Genomic DNA, 15,356 nt, shown 5'->3' with positions numbered 1-15,356 from the left:
AGAAGACTATCTTTATCTGAAGACTGCTAGTAGAAGACTGACTTGCAGGCAGCTAGAGTGTGAGTCTTATAACCCACACCCACAGGAACATAACTACTCCAACAGGGCCACACCTTCTAATCCTGCCATGTACTGGGACAAACACACAAAAAACATCACAATTTGCAAAGGAGTGGCACTATGTCATTAAAAATAATGACATCATAAAATCTACAGGCACCTGAGAGCATAGGCAAGACCACCACTGCTGCTCTGAGAAACCCATCCAGTGTCTTTAAGACATGAGAATAGAAAAGCAGTTTGGGACAGAATCTTTCTGGTTTCTCTCTGTAGCCTGTGCCACACCTGCCTCTACCCACACCCTGCTGAGAAAGAGCTGGTCTCCCAGTGGTGCTGACACACAGGCTTACAGGAGAGTCAAAGGAATGTCAGAATCAGCAAGACTAGGTAACAAAAGAGATAAGAAGATAGTGAGAGGTAAGTTCAAGAACCTAAGCAACAGAAACCAAGGGCACTTGCCATCTAGTGAAAAAAAGATAGCATTTCAACAAATGGTGCTGGTTTAATTGGTGGTCAGCATGTAGAAAAATGCAAATCGATCCATTTTCATTGCCCTATACAAAGCTTATGTACGAGTGGAACAATCACATCCACATAAAACCAGGTACACTGAAACTATTAGAAGAGAAAATGGGGAAGAGCCTGGAACTCATAGGCACTGGGAAAAAAATTTGTGAATAGAACACCAATGGCATATGCTTTAAGATGAAGAACTGACAAATGGGACCCCATAAAATTGTAAAGAAATTGTAAGGCAAATGACACTGTCATTACGACAACAAAGCAACCAACAAAATGGGAAAAGACCTTTAGCAATCCTACATCCCATAGAGGGTTAATGTCCAATATATAAAAAGTTAGACTCCAGAGACTTAAATAACCCTATTGAAAATGGGGAACAGACCTAAACAAAGAATTCTCAACTGAGAATGGCTGAGAAGCACCTAAAGAAATGTTCAACATTCCTAGTTATCAGGGAAACACAAATCAAAACAACCCTGAGATTCCACCTCACATCAGTCAGAATGACTAAGATAAAAACTCAGGTGAGAGTGAAAGAGTTAAAATTTTAAGTTGGCCCCACTAACTCTCCCTTGAGGACAAGTATGTCTCAACGCTAAGAACAAAATAACATGTTCAAAGAAATGGTCCAACCCCAGACCATCTGGACTCGATAAGGTCTGGCTCCTCAATCCTGACAAAAATAAAAACGGAGGTCAAAGTGCCTCAAAATAGAGTGGCCTAGAGCTAAATTGTGTCCAAAAGAGACAGAGTGTGCCAATTTGAATGAATCAATGAAACTGCTATGCACCTGTTGCTAACTGCTTATGTGATTTTCCCTATAAATACTTCTCCCCATTTGAGTTCGGGGTCAACTCCTCTATCTCCTGCATGAGATACATGTCATCCCCAAGCTTTGGAATAAGCCTCTTTCCTGATTGCATCAAGATTGGCTCTTCATGAGTTCTTGGGTTCGTGCCTTCCCAGTACTTGAGTGAGGGGCTTCCCTAATTCAGGGGTCTTTCAGTTGAAGGCTCTTCCTGGATTTTGTGACCAACCACGACTCTGAAATCCTCTTGGAGGTAAGGGGGATCTCCGGTATATCTGTCTGAGTGTGTGGCCACTGTCTGTCTCTGTTATGACCTGTATCTGAGAAGCACTTTCTGTTTCACAGCTGCTTTTGGAGCCATAAGGTTCGGGGTCTGTGATCGACAGATGTGAATCGGTGATCACAGGCTGCAGCCCTGGGGGACACCCCGGGAGGACAGGAGAGGAGAGTCAGAGATGTCAGTCTGTCTCCTATCAGGTAAGGGAGGATCACGTGACCCTTTTGGATGAGAAACCTCTTCCCTCTAAAACTGCTTTTGACTGGTGCCTATGGACTAGGCACTGTTGTCTGGAATTTTGGTCTCTCTATATTGTCTATTGCTTGTCTGCTTAGTGTTTTTCGTGAGAGTAGGACAGATGAAAACCACCTCCCTACCCTGACGCTAGATCACTGGACTGAAGTTAGGGACAGAGCACACAATATGTCAGTTGAAGTTAAGAAGGGAAAGTGGCAAACTTTCTGTGCCTTTGAGTGGTCGACTTTCAGAGTCAGCTGGCCTTCTGAGGGCACTTTCAACCTGACTATAATTTCTGATGTTAAAGCCATTGTTTTCCAGGAAGGAGAGGGATCACACCCCGACCAGCAACTTTACATCTTGGTCTGGGAAGATCTGGTTCAGAATCCCCTTCTTGGGTCAAGCCCTGTGTGCACAAACAGAAGTCAGGCTCCTGAGCCCTGGATCTCTGAGTTGGAGGACAAACCAAAACTTGAAGCTACAAAGCCTGAGAGTTTGCCCAAGAACCAACCTTTGGCTCCTCCTAAAATCTATCCCAAGATTGAGGAGCCTCCTGAATGACCACGCCAACCCCACCCCTGTATCCCCAACTTCGTCCCCAGTATCCTCCGATCCTTGCCCTGCAAGGAGCAGGAAGCTGGGGCTATCTTTAGCTGCCACCGCTCCAGGGACGGGCTGGGATGGGGCCCAGTTTCAGGAAGCAGAGGTGTTAGGGAGCAACGGAGGGTGCGGCCAGCTCCCAGAGAGACAGCAAGCCCAAAGAACAGCACCAGGGCCTGGCGCAGAGCCCGATCGCTGGACCACAGACCTGCCAGCATGGCTGGCCGGACTGTGCGGGCGAGACCCAGAGCCAGGCCAAAGATGGCATCAGAAAGAAAGCCCTGTCAGCCTGACAGCGTTGGTGGAGTCTTTTATGTTTTCCCACCAGCCCACCTGAGATGATTGTCAGTAGCCTTTGCAGATCCTCTTCATTACTGAAAGAAGAGAGAGGATCCTATAGTAGGCCGGGAAAAACGGGGCAAATGGGGCAGCAAAATAGATGCCGGGGTTCCCCTTAACTGACCTGATTGGGACTTATATACGGCATCAGGTAGGGAGTGACTGACAGTCTTCTGCAGGACTCTCTGGTGGTGGTCTCAAAGGGGCAGCAAGGTGCCCCACCAATTTGGCTAAGGTAAGAGAAACTGTGAGAGAAAGGAAGAAGAAGCAAGCAGAGGAAAGAGAAGACTGGAGGGATCGTAGACAAGACAGGAATTTGACTAAGATTTTTGACCACAGTGGTGAGAGACTGGGAGTTAGAAATCAAGGCTGGCACTAGGAAGGAGCCTCTCGACAAGGATCAATGTGCTTACTGTAACAAAAAAAAAAAAAAAAGGCTACTAGACCAGAGATTGCCTCAACAAGAAGAAAAGGGGTCCCCAGTAACAGGACCCCTAGACCCATAGCCTGTAAAGGTGCTAATCATCCGGTTGGAGGATGAGTACCATCTTTTTGAGCAGAAACAGCCTGCCTCCGATCAGATGGACTGGTGGCTGTAGACATATCCACAAGCCTCAGTAGAGACTGTAGGAATGGGGGAGGTGGCGCCACAGTCAGGGCTGAGCTTGAAGTGGGTCCCGCCCCACCCTTCGCCCCCACCCCTGAGCCAAGCAGCACTACACAGGGCTGAGTAAGGTCGAGCAGACTCCGCATTGCATCGCCGGTTTAAGCGCAGTGTGGGGCCTTGGCTGCGGACAGTGGTAGTGAGGCCAGCGCCGTGCACCAACCCTCCCCCCATAGAGCTAAAAGCCCAAGTTAGCGGTGCATCAGTACCCCATGTTAAAAGAGGTGTAAGACAGGATCAAGACACACATCCTCCAGTTACTCTAACTCAGGGTTCTGCATAAGTGTTGATCAGCCTAAAACACACCTCTCCTACTGGTGTGGAAACCTGGAGCCAATGACTGCTGGACAGCTCAAGAATTCCAAGAGGTAAACAAATGGGTGGCTGATTTCCATGTCACAGTACTTAACCCCTATGACCTGTTGAGCTCATTGCCCCCATCCAGAACCTGGTGTACTGTACTGGACTTAAAAATACGCATCAACGGACTCATCTAGAGGTAGACAAACTGTGAAGACGGTCTTGAGGTCAAGTTCTTTTGTGCCAGATTTGAGTAGATAACTGTATGCCATGCCAGAAAGCAAATGTATGTAGAAAACCGGGGAGGAAAAAAGATAAAACTGAGGTTTACTGGGAAGTAGATTTTACAGAAACTAAGCCAATAAGATATAGACATAAATATCTGTTAGTCTTTATAGATACCTTTTCTGAGCGGGTAAAAGCCTCCCCACAAAGAGAGAAATGGGCCAGCTTGTGTTGCCCAGGTAAGTCAAATATTAACTCCTTTCTTGGGGACCAACTAGTAATTACGTTGTGCTTACCAACCCCAGAGCTCAGGTCATGTTAAAAAAAAAAAAATTCTAAAAGAGACCAAAATTGGCCTTAGAGACTGGTGGAAATGATTGAACAGCTCTCCTTCCCTTTGCCCTGTTCCAAGTTTGGAACACACCCAGGACAATTTAAACTCACCCCTTATGAGATCCTGTGTGGGGGACTGCCACCACTCACTAAGTTGGGTACAGTGTATAATCCTGATGCTGTTCTCTCTAAACCTTTGTCTTCCTGCCTAAAGGCTCTTGAGGTGATTAGACTTCAAGCCTGGAAACAACTAAAAGAGGCTTATGAGACTGGGAGTCCAGACGAACCCCACCAGTTCCAAATCGGAGACACCGTCCTGGTCCGACGCCATTGAGTGGAAAACATAGAATCTCACTGGAAGGGACCACATCTAGTGCTTTTGACGAGTCCTAGCAGTCATATTAGGGCTTCGGGTGACTACAGGTGTGGGAATGAACACAGCAGCACTAATACAGACTTTTCAATGTTACAATACCTTGAGATATGCAATAGATAAAGATTTATAAGCCCTCAAACAATCCATATCTAAGCTTGAACAGTCACCGACCTCTCTCTCGGAGGTGGTCTTGCAAAACAGAAGGGGACTTGACTTACTGTTCCATAAGATAGAGGGCTATGTGCTGCATTAAAAAAAAAAAAAAGTATTGCTTTTACACTTTTACATGGACCATTCAAGGGTAATTTAAAACCCTACGAGTAAGCTAAGAAAAAGACTAGACCAGAGAGAGAGAGAGAGAGAGAGAGAGAGAGAGAGAGAAAGAGAAACAACAAAAAATGGTTTAAGAGATGGTTTAACAGATACCCATGGCTGACTACTTTAATCTCCTCATTAATGGGGCCTCTTTTAATTTTGCTTTTGCTTCTTACATTTAGACCCTGTATGCTTAGTTAGTTAGTGCAGTACAGGTTTTAGTGCTTCTCCAGCAATATCATGCATTAAGGGACTCTGAGTAGACTGAGGACAGTGACTAAGATTAGATCTAAGATAAGATCTAGCCAGTAGAAGTCGGGAATGAAAGAGTTAAAATTTAAATTGGCCCCACTCTCGCTGCCTTGAGGACAAGTATGTCTCAAGGATAAGAACAAAATAACATGTTCAAAGAAATAGCCCAACCCCAGACCATCTGGACTCGATAAGGTCTGGCTCTGCAGTCCTGAGAAAAACAAGTATGAAGGTCAGTGTGCCCCAAAATAGAGTGACCTAGAGTTAAAATTTGTCCAAGAGAGACAGAATGTGCCAATTTGAATGAACCAATGAAATTGCTATGTACCTGTTGCTAACTGCTTATATGATTTTCCCTATAAATACTTCTCTCCATTTGAGTTTGGCATCGACTCCTTTATCTCCTGCGTAAGATAAATGCCATCCTCAGAGCTCTGGAATAAACCTCTTGCCAGATTGCATCAAGATTGGCTCTTCATGAGTTCTTGGGTTCGTGCCTTCCCGGTACTTGAGTGAGGGGCTTCCCCAATTCAGGGGCCTTTCAAGAGAAGATGCTGGTGAGGATGTGCTGAAAGTGGAACAATCCTCCATTTTTGGTGGGACTGCAATCTGGCACAACCATTCTGGAAGTTAGTCTGGTGGTTCCTCAGAAAATTGGACATAGTACTAACTGAGGACGCAGCTAAACCACTACTGGGCATATACCCAAAATGTTCTAACACACAACAAGGACACATCCTCCACTATGTTTATAGCAGCCTTATTATATAGCCAGAAGCTGGAAAGAACCCAGGTGTCCTTCAAAATATGAATGGATAAAGAAAGTGCGGTACATTTACACAATGGCATACTACACAGCTATTAAAAACAATGACTTCAGGAAAGTCTTAGGAAAATAGATGGATCTATAAAATATCATCCTGAGTGAGTTAGCCCAATCACAAAAAAAAAAAAAAAAACCCAAAACAAAACAAAAAAATCCAGCCATGGTATGTACTCACTGATAAGTGGATATTAGCCCAAAATATCTTATTACACAAGATACAATTCACAGTCCACATGAAGCTCAAGAAGAAGGAAAACCAAAGTGTGTATGCTTCAGTCCTTCTTAGAAGTGGGAACAAAAATATTTTCAGGAGGAAATAAGGAGACAAAGTTTGGAGCAGAGACTGGAAGAAAGGCCAACCAGAGTCTGCTCCACCTGGGGATCCAGCCCATATAAAGCTACCAAACACAGACAATATTACTGTTCCCAAGAAGTACATACTGACAGGATATTGATATCACTGTCACCTGAGGGGTTCTGCCAGTGCCTGACAAAAACAGAGTTGGATTCTTGAAGCCAACCATTGAACTTAAAGTCCTTAATGGAGGAGTTAGAGAACCTTATGGGGATAGAGAGCTTGGATATCACAAGACACTATGCCTTCAACACGTCACTTTCAAGCTGATTGCACTCATTTTATAAGCCTTCAAATGGGCATGAGAGATTCTAGAGATCATCTGTTAAGACTTTCACTCACCAGGTAGATTCTCTTGTAATTGGCCCCTGAATTAATCAGCCTCCCTGATTTACACTCTTGGCAGTAGTTTGCAATCCATGTTTTGTTTTGTTTTTTGAAACACTATTAACAAAGAACAAATAAATTAAAAACATTTTGCTCACTCCCTACTTCCCATTTTATAAAACATAGTAACCATTTTGTTTCTAAAAACAAGAACAACAACACCAATTCCTGAAAGCCAGACTTGTAATGAGGCAGTTGATTCAGTCTTGCACAACCAGTGAGGAAATCTTGTATAAAAGAGCCTAGCATTTTAGTTTGGTTGTTAGTTCTTTGAGGAAAGCTGTGCAATCAACTAAGGAGAACCGTTTATCCTATTAATGCATCCAGAAGATCAGATTTCCTAGCTTCCAAATAAAATACAGCCACTTGCATTTGAGTGTTCTTAAAAAAAAAAAAAAAAAAAAAAAAAAAAAAAAAAAAAAAAAAAACGTGGTTTACAACAGAAACAACAGCACCTTCTCTTCTCCATCTCTTTCACAGAATGCTTTGCCAAAATTCACCCTGATTTTAAAAGATGATGAGTATAACTCATTCTAAAGCTCATGCATGTTTCAGTCTGGGTCTGCGGTACCAATGGAATTTCTTCCTAGTGAAGGGGCAGCAGGAGAAATGGGGGAGGAATAAAGCTGGGGGTAGAGAAGTGGTGGTGGGAGGAGTGGAGGGGGAAAATTGTGGTCAGGATTTAATATTTCAGAGAAGAATTCAAAAAGAAAAAAAGAAAGAAAGAAAGAAGTTGAAAGTCATCAGTAACATTAATAAAATTATAGTCCTTTGCCCAGACAATGAGCTGTTGGCTCATTCGTAGATACACATATAATTTGCTAACAAATGATGAGCCATCTCTGGTGAGGGCCACACAGTATTATGTACCAGGGAAGATGGATCACTGTCTGTTCTAGGAACCAATGGCCATTTATTTTTGCTACTCATATATTAGTGAATGTGAATGCCAAACATTCTCAACAGAAACAAAATTAAGTTAATATTTAGGAGCACAAATACCATCAGTCTCTACTGAAATACTGGAAAAGAGATGAAGTTGGAGCTTAGCATGGCTTACACTGAACATACTGGACCCATGGACTGTCTTTGTGCTCATTTCCCAAGATGCTGAAGGACTGATGACAAACCAAACCAAAGCTGATAGTTTTTCATTTCACTTCTCAGCCTGGATGGCAAGAGCCAGGACAGGGGAAGCTACCTGGCAGTGAACAGCCTTCTCTGGTTAATGTCAACACAGGGGAACGGAAGCATCTCTCAAGTAGTCTGCTTTGTCATATAGTCACATATTATGCCAGGATGGCATTTTTTATGAAAGCTTGAGAATAACAGTGAATCACCTCAAATTTATTCTTCACATTCTTAAACACTGCTGTTCCTACCAGCCCTTGTATGTTTAGCAAAGCAGATTACAATAATTTTAGGTTTATCACCTGGTATACAGCAACTGACAGAGTTTCCATCTCAATCACTAGGGAGGACCCAAAGCAATTTGCATTCATTTAAATTTACATTAGACACCAACAGTCTCTGCTTTGTCTGTGTTAACTCACTTTCTCTGTGTATAATATGGTTCTGAGGAATCCAGTCTATTTGAACATCACTCTACCTCACATTGGGCAAGGATAATAGGCTACCAGAGTTTCAGTAATTCGTAAAGGACAGAAATCTATTCACTCCCAATTCTAGGGGCCATGAAGCAGGAGATCAAGGCCTTGGTATGTAATGGTGCCTTTCTTATGTTCGAAGGTAGAGAACAGAACAGAACGGTAGTGAATGCTTTGTTCCAGTCATCAGAAGACTATGAAAGAAAGGACCTACCATTGTCATCCTTATTCAGTGTCATTAACTTATTCCCAAAGGCAGGCACTCATGACCTAAAGCCCTCATTCAGCCTGGTCTCCAATCCTGCTGTACTCTGAGTTCAAAGTTTAAGTTCCAAAGCATGAATTTGTGGTGACTCATTTGGAATATAGAACACATTCAGAAGAAAATCACAATGGTCCATTTACTTAAAATGTCATATTAACAAAATTATGACAAAAATGTCAGAGCCATAGTGAGACAGATGACCCAGGTGTCTGGAAATAAACCTCCGAGTCATGGCAGATCAATGACTATTCTAAGAATTAAGTAATTGAGACTCGTCAGGATATCACCACAGATGAAAAAGGTAAATGGTTATGTTTCAAATAATTGAAGCACAATGTCTAATGAGTCTTTTTGTTTTGTTTTTTTTTTTTTATTTTGAGGACAACATATTTCACTTTTTGAAACATTTCCTGTGACCACTTATCAATGACATAGTGTCTTAAGTTTGGAATCAAGGCCAAGAAAGCCTACTGAGGTGAAGCCAGCACCATTGCATTATTTACAGAACTGGACAGATATCTAATAAGAGATATGTGCAATGGGAGATGTGTTACTCCCATTGTGCTAGGTGCTCCACACGGCATTCTAGCATTGCATCATCTAGCTGTGCATTCTAACACTGCACTACGGCTAGGCATTCTAACATTGCACCATGTGGCATTGCAAAAGGAAAGTTGTGTCCTTTAAAAATAGCTCCTGGCATACTACTTGGCTCAGAATAAGGTAGAAGAACTGGTAACAGTATGAAACTCACCTCAATGCTAAAATAATCACATGAACTGTTTTATTTCAACCCCATGGTTGATGGTACGCAATGCCAGTTCATCACAAGATAGAAGTACCTTTGGAACCTAGTAGAGTCAAGGCCAAAAGACAGTAGCAAGCTACAGGTACACAAGTCTCCAGTCTCCAAGTACTCCACCACAGATGTATTATTTTGGTTCTTCACCTCATATCTTCAACAGCAAAATTTATAAATTTATAGTTTCCATAAGACTATGGACAGTCTGGCTGAGTAAGATGCTCCAGGCTAAAACAAAATTATTTGCATCTTAGAATGGCAAAGGAATTTATTCTGATGAGGATTTAAATTGTGAATGTGGTCATTCATGCTCTGCAAAAACACAGGTTTAGACTAATTCACTGACGTTAATGAATGACTTGAGTAATTAACCAGAGTATTAGATCAAGACTGGGTGCTGTAACAAGGAAGGAAGGGTACACAAATGTGCCCATGAAGACTAGCACAGGACAAAATCTGCACACCATATTATTAACAGCCACCCGATTTTACTCTGGAAGAGATTCACTATTCAGGTTGACAGAATGTTTGAATCATCTCAAGCTAATTGTGCCCATTATCAGCAATGTACACATGTTCACCAAATGAGCACATGTGAACAGTACTTAATGGGAAGAGTGGAGTTGCTGCATGGGATACGATGACAATTCTTACTTCTCCTACTGCCAAACATCCGACTTACCAGAAAGAAAGCCCTTGACATAGTGCCAAATCACAAAGGAGCTTAAGCAATCCAAAACTGGAATGTTCATCACCCTGAAGGGCTTCCATTATGGTGGACTCACTGTAGATGTCAGAATGCCCACTAGAGGAAAACTGATACATATTCCTCACATACTTAAAGTCTTTAGACTTTGACTCACCTAATGGGGATCTTAAATAATGTATCAATCTACCTGAGCATAGGTTAGTAGATGGAAATAAGTGAACTGAGCACAGGGCTTCAACAACTGAGCCCTGCGTGATGGTGCCACGATGTAATTGCAGTTCTTCAGAGGCTGAAGTGGGAGAACCTACAGTGTGAGGGCCTCCGTTGATGTTTATCAAGTTCAGGGATATATAGGATTAGATATTGAGAAAAGAATTAAGGAAAAACAAATAAAGGAATGAAGGGAGAAATATACAACAAAAAGGAGAAAATTGATCATCACTAATCCTTCGTAATCTCTCTAAAACAAATCAAGAAGCTTTTTGAAGGCAACACTGAACATCTAATGTATCAGTGTGGTTATAACATTCATAATACCCATCCACCAGAATGCTTGCTGAAATTATACAGTTTTACAAGATGCTAAATCCAGAGTATGTGAAACCAAGATATGGACTCACATTAAGCAAATTACAGTAGTATGAGAAAAAAGAATACCATGTTTTCTCTCATTTATTGATCCTAGATTTTATATAGACATATAAAATCAAGGTTGACAGGGAAACAGTGTTGGATAGCAAAGAAAACTAAGAGACACAAGGGGAATAGTGACAGGACCTGAGAATGTGCTCAAAGCATGTTATATACTTACAGGAATAATGTCCTTATGAAACCATATACCATGTACATTGAACATATGTTAATTAAAAGATTTTTAAAAGAAGCAATAATTTTACTTACCTTCATTCCCAGGGACCCACTTAGAGAATTTTTTTTCTTTAATCAACTTTAACTCTATGGATAGACATCTGGATTCATATAAAAATACTTTTATCAGAGGACACAGACCCACTAAAGTGTCAGACTTCAAAGAAGATCTCATACTGGAGTATCAGTTGATGTTTCTGGTTCTCAGAAAACCAAGCCATGAATAACTAATGTCCTGTCAGACATAATATGCCCAAATCATAAGTAGGAGATGGGTCTGCTGTTCCACAGTGGAGGTAGGGAATCTAGGCGGTTCTCCAGTGTAACCTGATGTCCACCCCAATCAAATCAATCAGTGGATAATTATGGTAAGCATAGCCTAGAGAAGACATGGAGGCTGAAGGCATCAAAGGAATCATCAAAACAATCCAGGAAGAGAAGCAGAGGTGCTAAGTGGTGGTGTGGAAAATTTTAACTGAGTAACAGAAGAGCTCAACCTGAAACTGCATCCTTGAGTGAGTTAGACTTTCATGTCAGGGAAACACTGTCTGTGCTATTGAACATTTAACTTTCCACAACGTAAATTAACCACATCCTTCTGAAGCTCTCACCCAATAGGATGAGATATACTTTTACATGAGTCTAGTGGATATCAATAGACTATAATGACAGCTTTTGGGTGTCAGCCAGTTCCCCTAAGACACTTCTCCAGATGCTAGGGTGTTGCCAGCCAAGGGCTCACAGATTGCAAATCGACCTCAGCTGACAGCTTTGGCATCCCAGATGCTTACCCAACCTTCCCAGAAGCAGGCTTCAACAACCACTAGTTAATATGAAAGTACAAAGGCTCTAACTGGGTCATTGGTAGGACCATCCAAGCTTTGAAATAAAATGTGGCCTCTGATGCCCGCCATTGCATATTCTTTGCCTACCTCTTCTCCCTTCCATTTCTTACTGGCATCGTTGTGAGTACCTGATGGTGTTTCTGGTCTCATAAGTTCTACAAGTAAACATATTTTAGGATCAATTTCCTGGTGCAGAAAACCACAGGTCAATCATATCATTGTTAAGTACTCGAAAAGCAGAGCCGATGATAACATAGGATCTGTACTTATAAGACTATAACTTTAATGGTAATTTAGCCCCATTAAATGTAGAGATGGCTCAGAGGGTAAAGGTGCTTGCTGTGAAATCCTGCCAACCTGAGATCAAACCCCAGAACCCACATGGAGGTAGAAGAAAAGCATGGAACTACGCGAAGCTGGTCACAAATCAATATACGATTAATGTATAAAAATGACACAGAAAATAGAACTGATTTTAGGGGAAACAAGGAGTTGTAATGAAAGCTTTCCAAAAATTGAATATGCCACCTTGAAAAAGAATGAGGTTTGTTAATTTTTATCCTGTAGATCTATGCCACTATGTAGCAGTACATATTAGGAAATGTTGTATGGTTCCAGGCACCATGCCACCCTACCTCCTGCTACTCTCCGTCCCCTGTGGTCTCTCCACCTCCATGGCTAGTTCCATGCAGCAGCTGCTCTGTCTTGGCTCTCTACTGAGAACTCTGCCCCCATTCCCAGCATCTACACCCTGTGGTTATAGTCACAATCCCCAATCACTGGACAAAATCAAAACTCAAAAGGCATGAGATTTATCAATCAGAGTTTATCAGTAAATTCTCACCCCACAAAATGTCCACACAATAAACTCAGTGCCAATTGATATTGACATAAACTGCCTACCTAGATAAGACAAATTGTCTTGTCATAATCCACCCTTATAAGATATTCATAGCTACCTATGGCTAGTTAAAGCCAGTGGAGGTGGTTCATCCTTCTCCTCCTCCATGTTCTCATTTTCTTCCTTCTCTTATCACCTCCACCTCTCAGAAAAACGGTGTGCTGCCTTTCTCTTCAACTGCCCTATCACAGACCTTGCCTGTCTGTGCCTGCCCTAACCAAAATATAGACATCACCAAAACTGCCATGACAAAAACACCACAAACTGGGTATCATTTGTTTGTTTGTTTGTTTGTTTTCTTTTTTAATTAAAGACTTTATTTAAAAAAACAAATAAATGTAAAAATTTTAAACATTTTTGCATAAAAGTATACGAATACATTTTTGTCATTGCTTGGCTATTTTTTTAATAAGGTTTGATAGTGTGCATGAAGATCTTACTAGTTACAATGAGCATGAAGTACATATAAAATAGGATGTAACCTGGAATTAGTCAAGGTTTTCTTCATATGTAAAGAGTAAACATAATGGTTTTTTCTTTTTCTTTCTTTTTATTTATTTATTTGTTGAACTTCACACAGTCTGTGAGTTGTTTCTGGGGCAGTCTGAGCCTCTGGGGTTAGGATACCACTATCAGTGACTGCATATTATATCTGTTCTTTTGTGACTGGGTTATCTCACTCGGGATGATATTCTCTAGATGCAACCATTTTCTTAAGAATTTGGTCAAGTCATTGTTTCTGGTGGCTGAGTAGTATTCCATTGTGTAAATGTACCACAATTTTTGTATCCATTCATCTACTGAAGGACATCTGGATTCTTTCCAGCTTTTGTCTATTATAAATAGAGCTGCAATGAACATTGTGGTGCATGTATCTTTGTTGTATATTGGAGAGTCTCTGGGGTATATGCCCAGAAGTGGAATAGCTGGATCTTCAGGTAGTACCATGTCCAATTTTCTGAGAAATCGCCAGATTGATTTCCAGAGTGCTTGTATCAGTTTACAACCCCACATTAGATACTCTTTATATTTACATTTAAAATATTATTCCTCTTGCCCAACATGCTCCCATCCTCCCTCCCTCTCTACTTTTCTTCACAAAGATGCACTTGCTCCCAATCACCTTTTCCACCTCAGTGCCTTGGCTTCCCCTACATTGGGAAAATGTGCCCTCCCTGGACCAAAGGCCTCTTCTCACATTGATGCTAGACACTGCTATTCTTGGCTGCATATGCAGCTGGAACCATTGGCCTCTCAATGTGTGCTGAATGGTTGGTGTTTTAGTCCATGGGAGCTGTGGAGTTTTGGTTGGTCGAGAATATTGTTCTTCCCATGAGGCCGCAACCCACTTCAGCTTCTTCATTCCCCCCCACCCGGTCCCCCAGCACCCTCACTGGGGTCCCTGTGCTCAGTCTGATAGTTAGCTGCAAGCATGTTCAGCTACATGACTCTGGCAGAGACCCTGAGAAGGCACCCCTATTTGGTTGCTGCCAGCAAACACCTCCCAGCATCAGCTATAGTGGCTGCACAGGAGGTGGATCCCCAAGTGAGGCAGCCCCTGAAAAATCCCCTCTTCAATCCCTGTTCTTCCCCTTGATCCTGCACCTCCTACTGTGAGTGTTTTGTTCTCTCTTCTAAGAACTAAGGCTTCCACATTTTGGCCTTTCTTCTTTTTGAGCTTCATAATGTTTGTGAATTGTTTCTTGGGTATTCAGAGCATTCTGGGGCTAGTATCCAATTATCAGTGACTGCATATCATGTGAGTATTTTTGTGACTGGGTTACCTCAGTCAGGATGATATTCTCTAGTTACATCCATTTTCTTAGGAATTTCATAAAGTCATTGATTCTAATAGCTGAGTAGTACTTCATTGTGTAAATGTACCACACTTTCTATATTTGTTCCTCTGCTGAGGGACAACTAGGTTCTTTCCAGCTTCTGCCTATTGTAAATAAGGCTGCCATAAACATGGTAGAGCATGTGTCCTTATTATATGCTGGAGCATCTTTGAGGTATATACCCAGAAGTGGTATAACTGGGTCTTCGGGTAGTGCTATGTCCAATTTTCTGAAGAACTGCCAGACTTCCAGAATAGTTGTGCCAGCTTGTAATCCCAACAGTGGAGGAGCATACCTCTTTCTCCGCATCCTCTCCAGCATTTGCTGTCATCTGAGTTTTTTATCTTAGCCATTAAGACTCATGTGAGATGGGATCTCAAGGTTGTTTTGATTTGCATTTCCCTGATGACTAGGGATGTCAAGCATTTCTTTAAGTGCTTCTCAGCCATTTGATATTTCTCAGTTGAGAATTCTTTGTTTAGCTCTCTAAACTATTTTTAATAGGATTGTTTGATTCTCTGGAGTCTAATTTCTTGAGTTCTTGGTATATATTAGATATTATCCCTCTATCAGATGTGGGATTGGTAAAGATTCTTTCCCGGTCTGTTGCCTGTCATTTTGTTTTTGGCAATATCCTTAGCCTTAC

The sequence above is a fragment of the Micromys minutus genome (assembly GCF_963924665.1).
Source record: "Micromys minutus genome assembly, chromosome: 19".
Classification (NCBI taxonomy): domain Eukaryota; kingdom Metazoa; phylum Chordata; class Mammalia; order Rodentia; family Muridae; genus Micromys; species Micromys minutus.
This window is presented reverse-complemented; position numbering follows the sequence as displayed.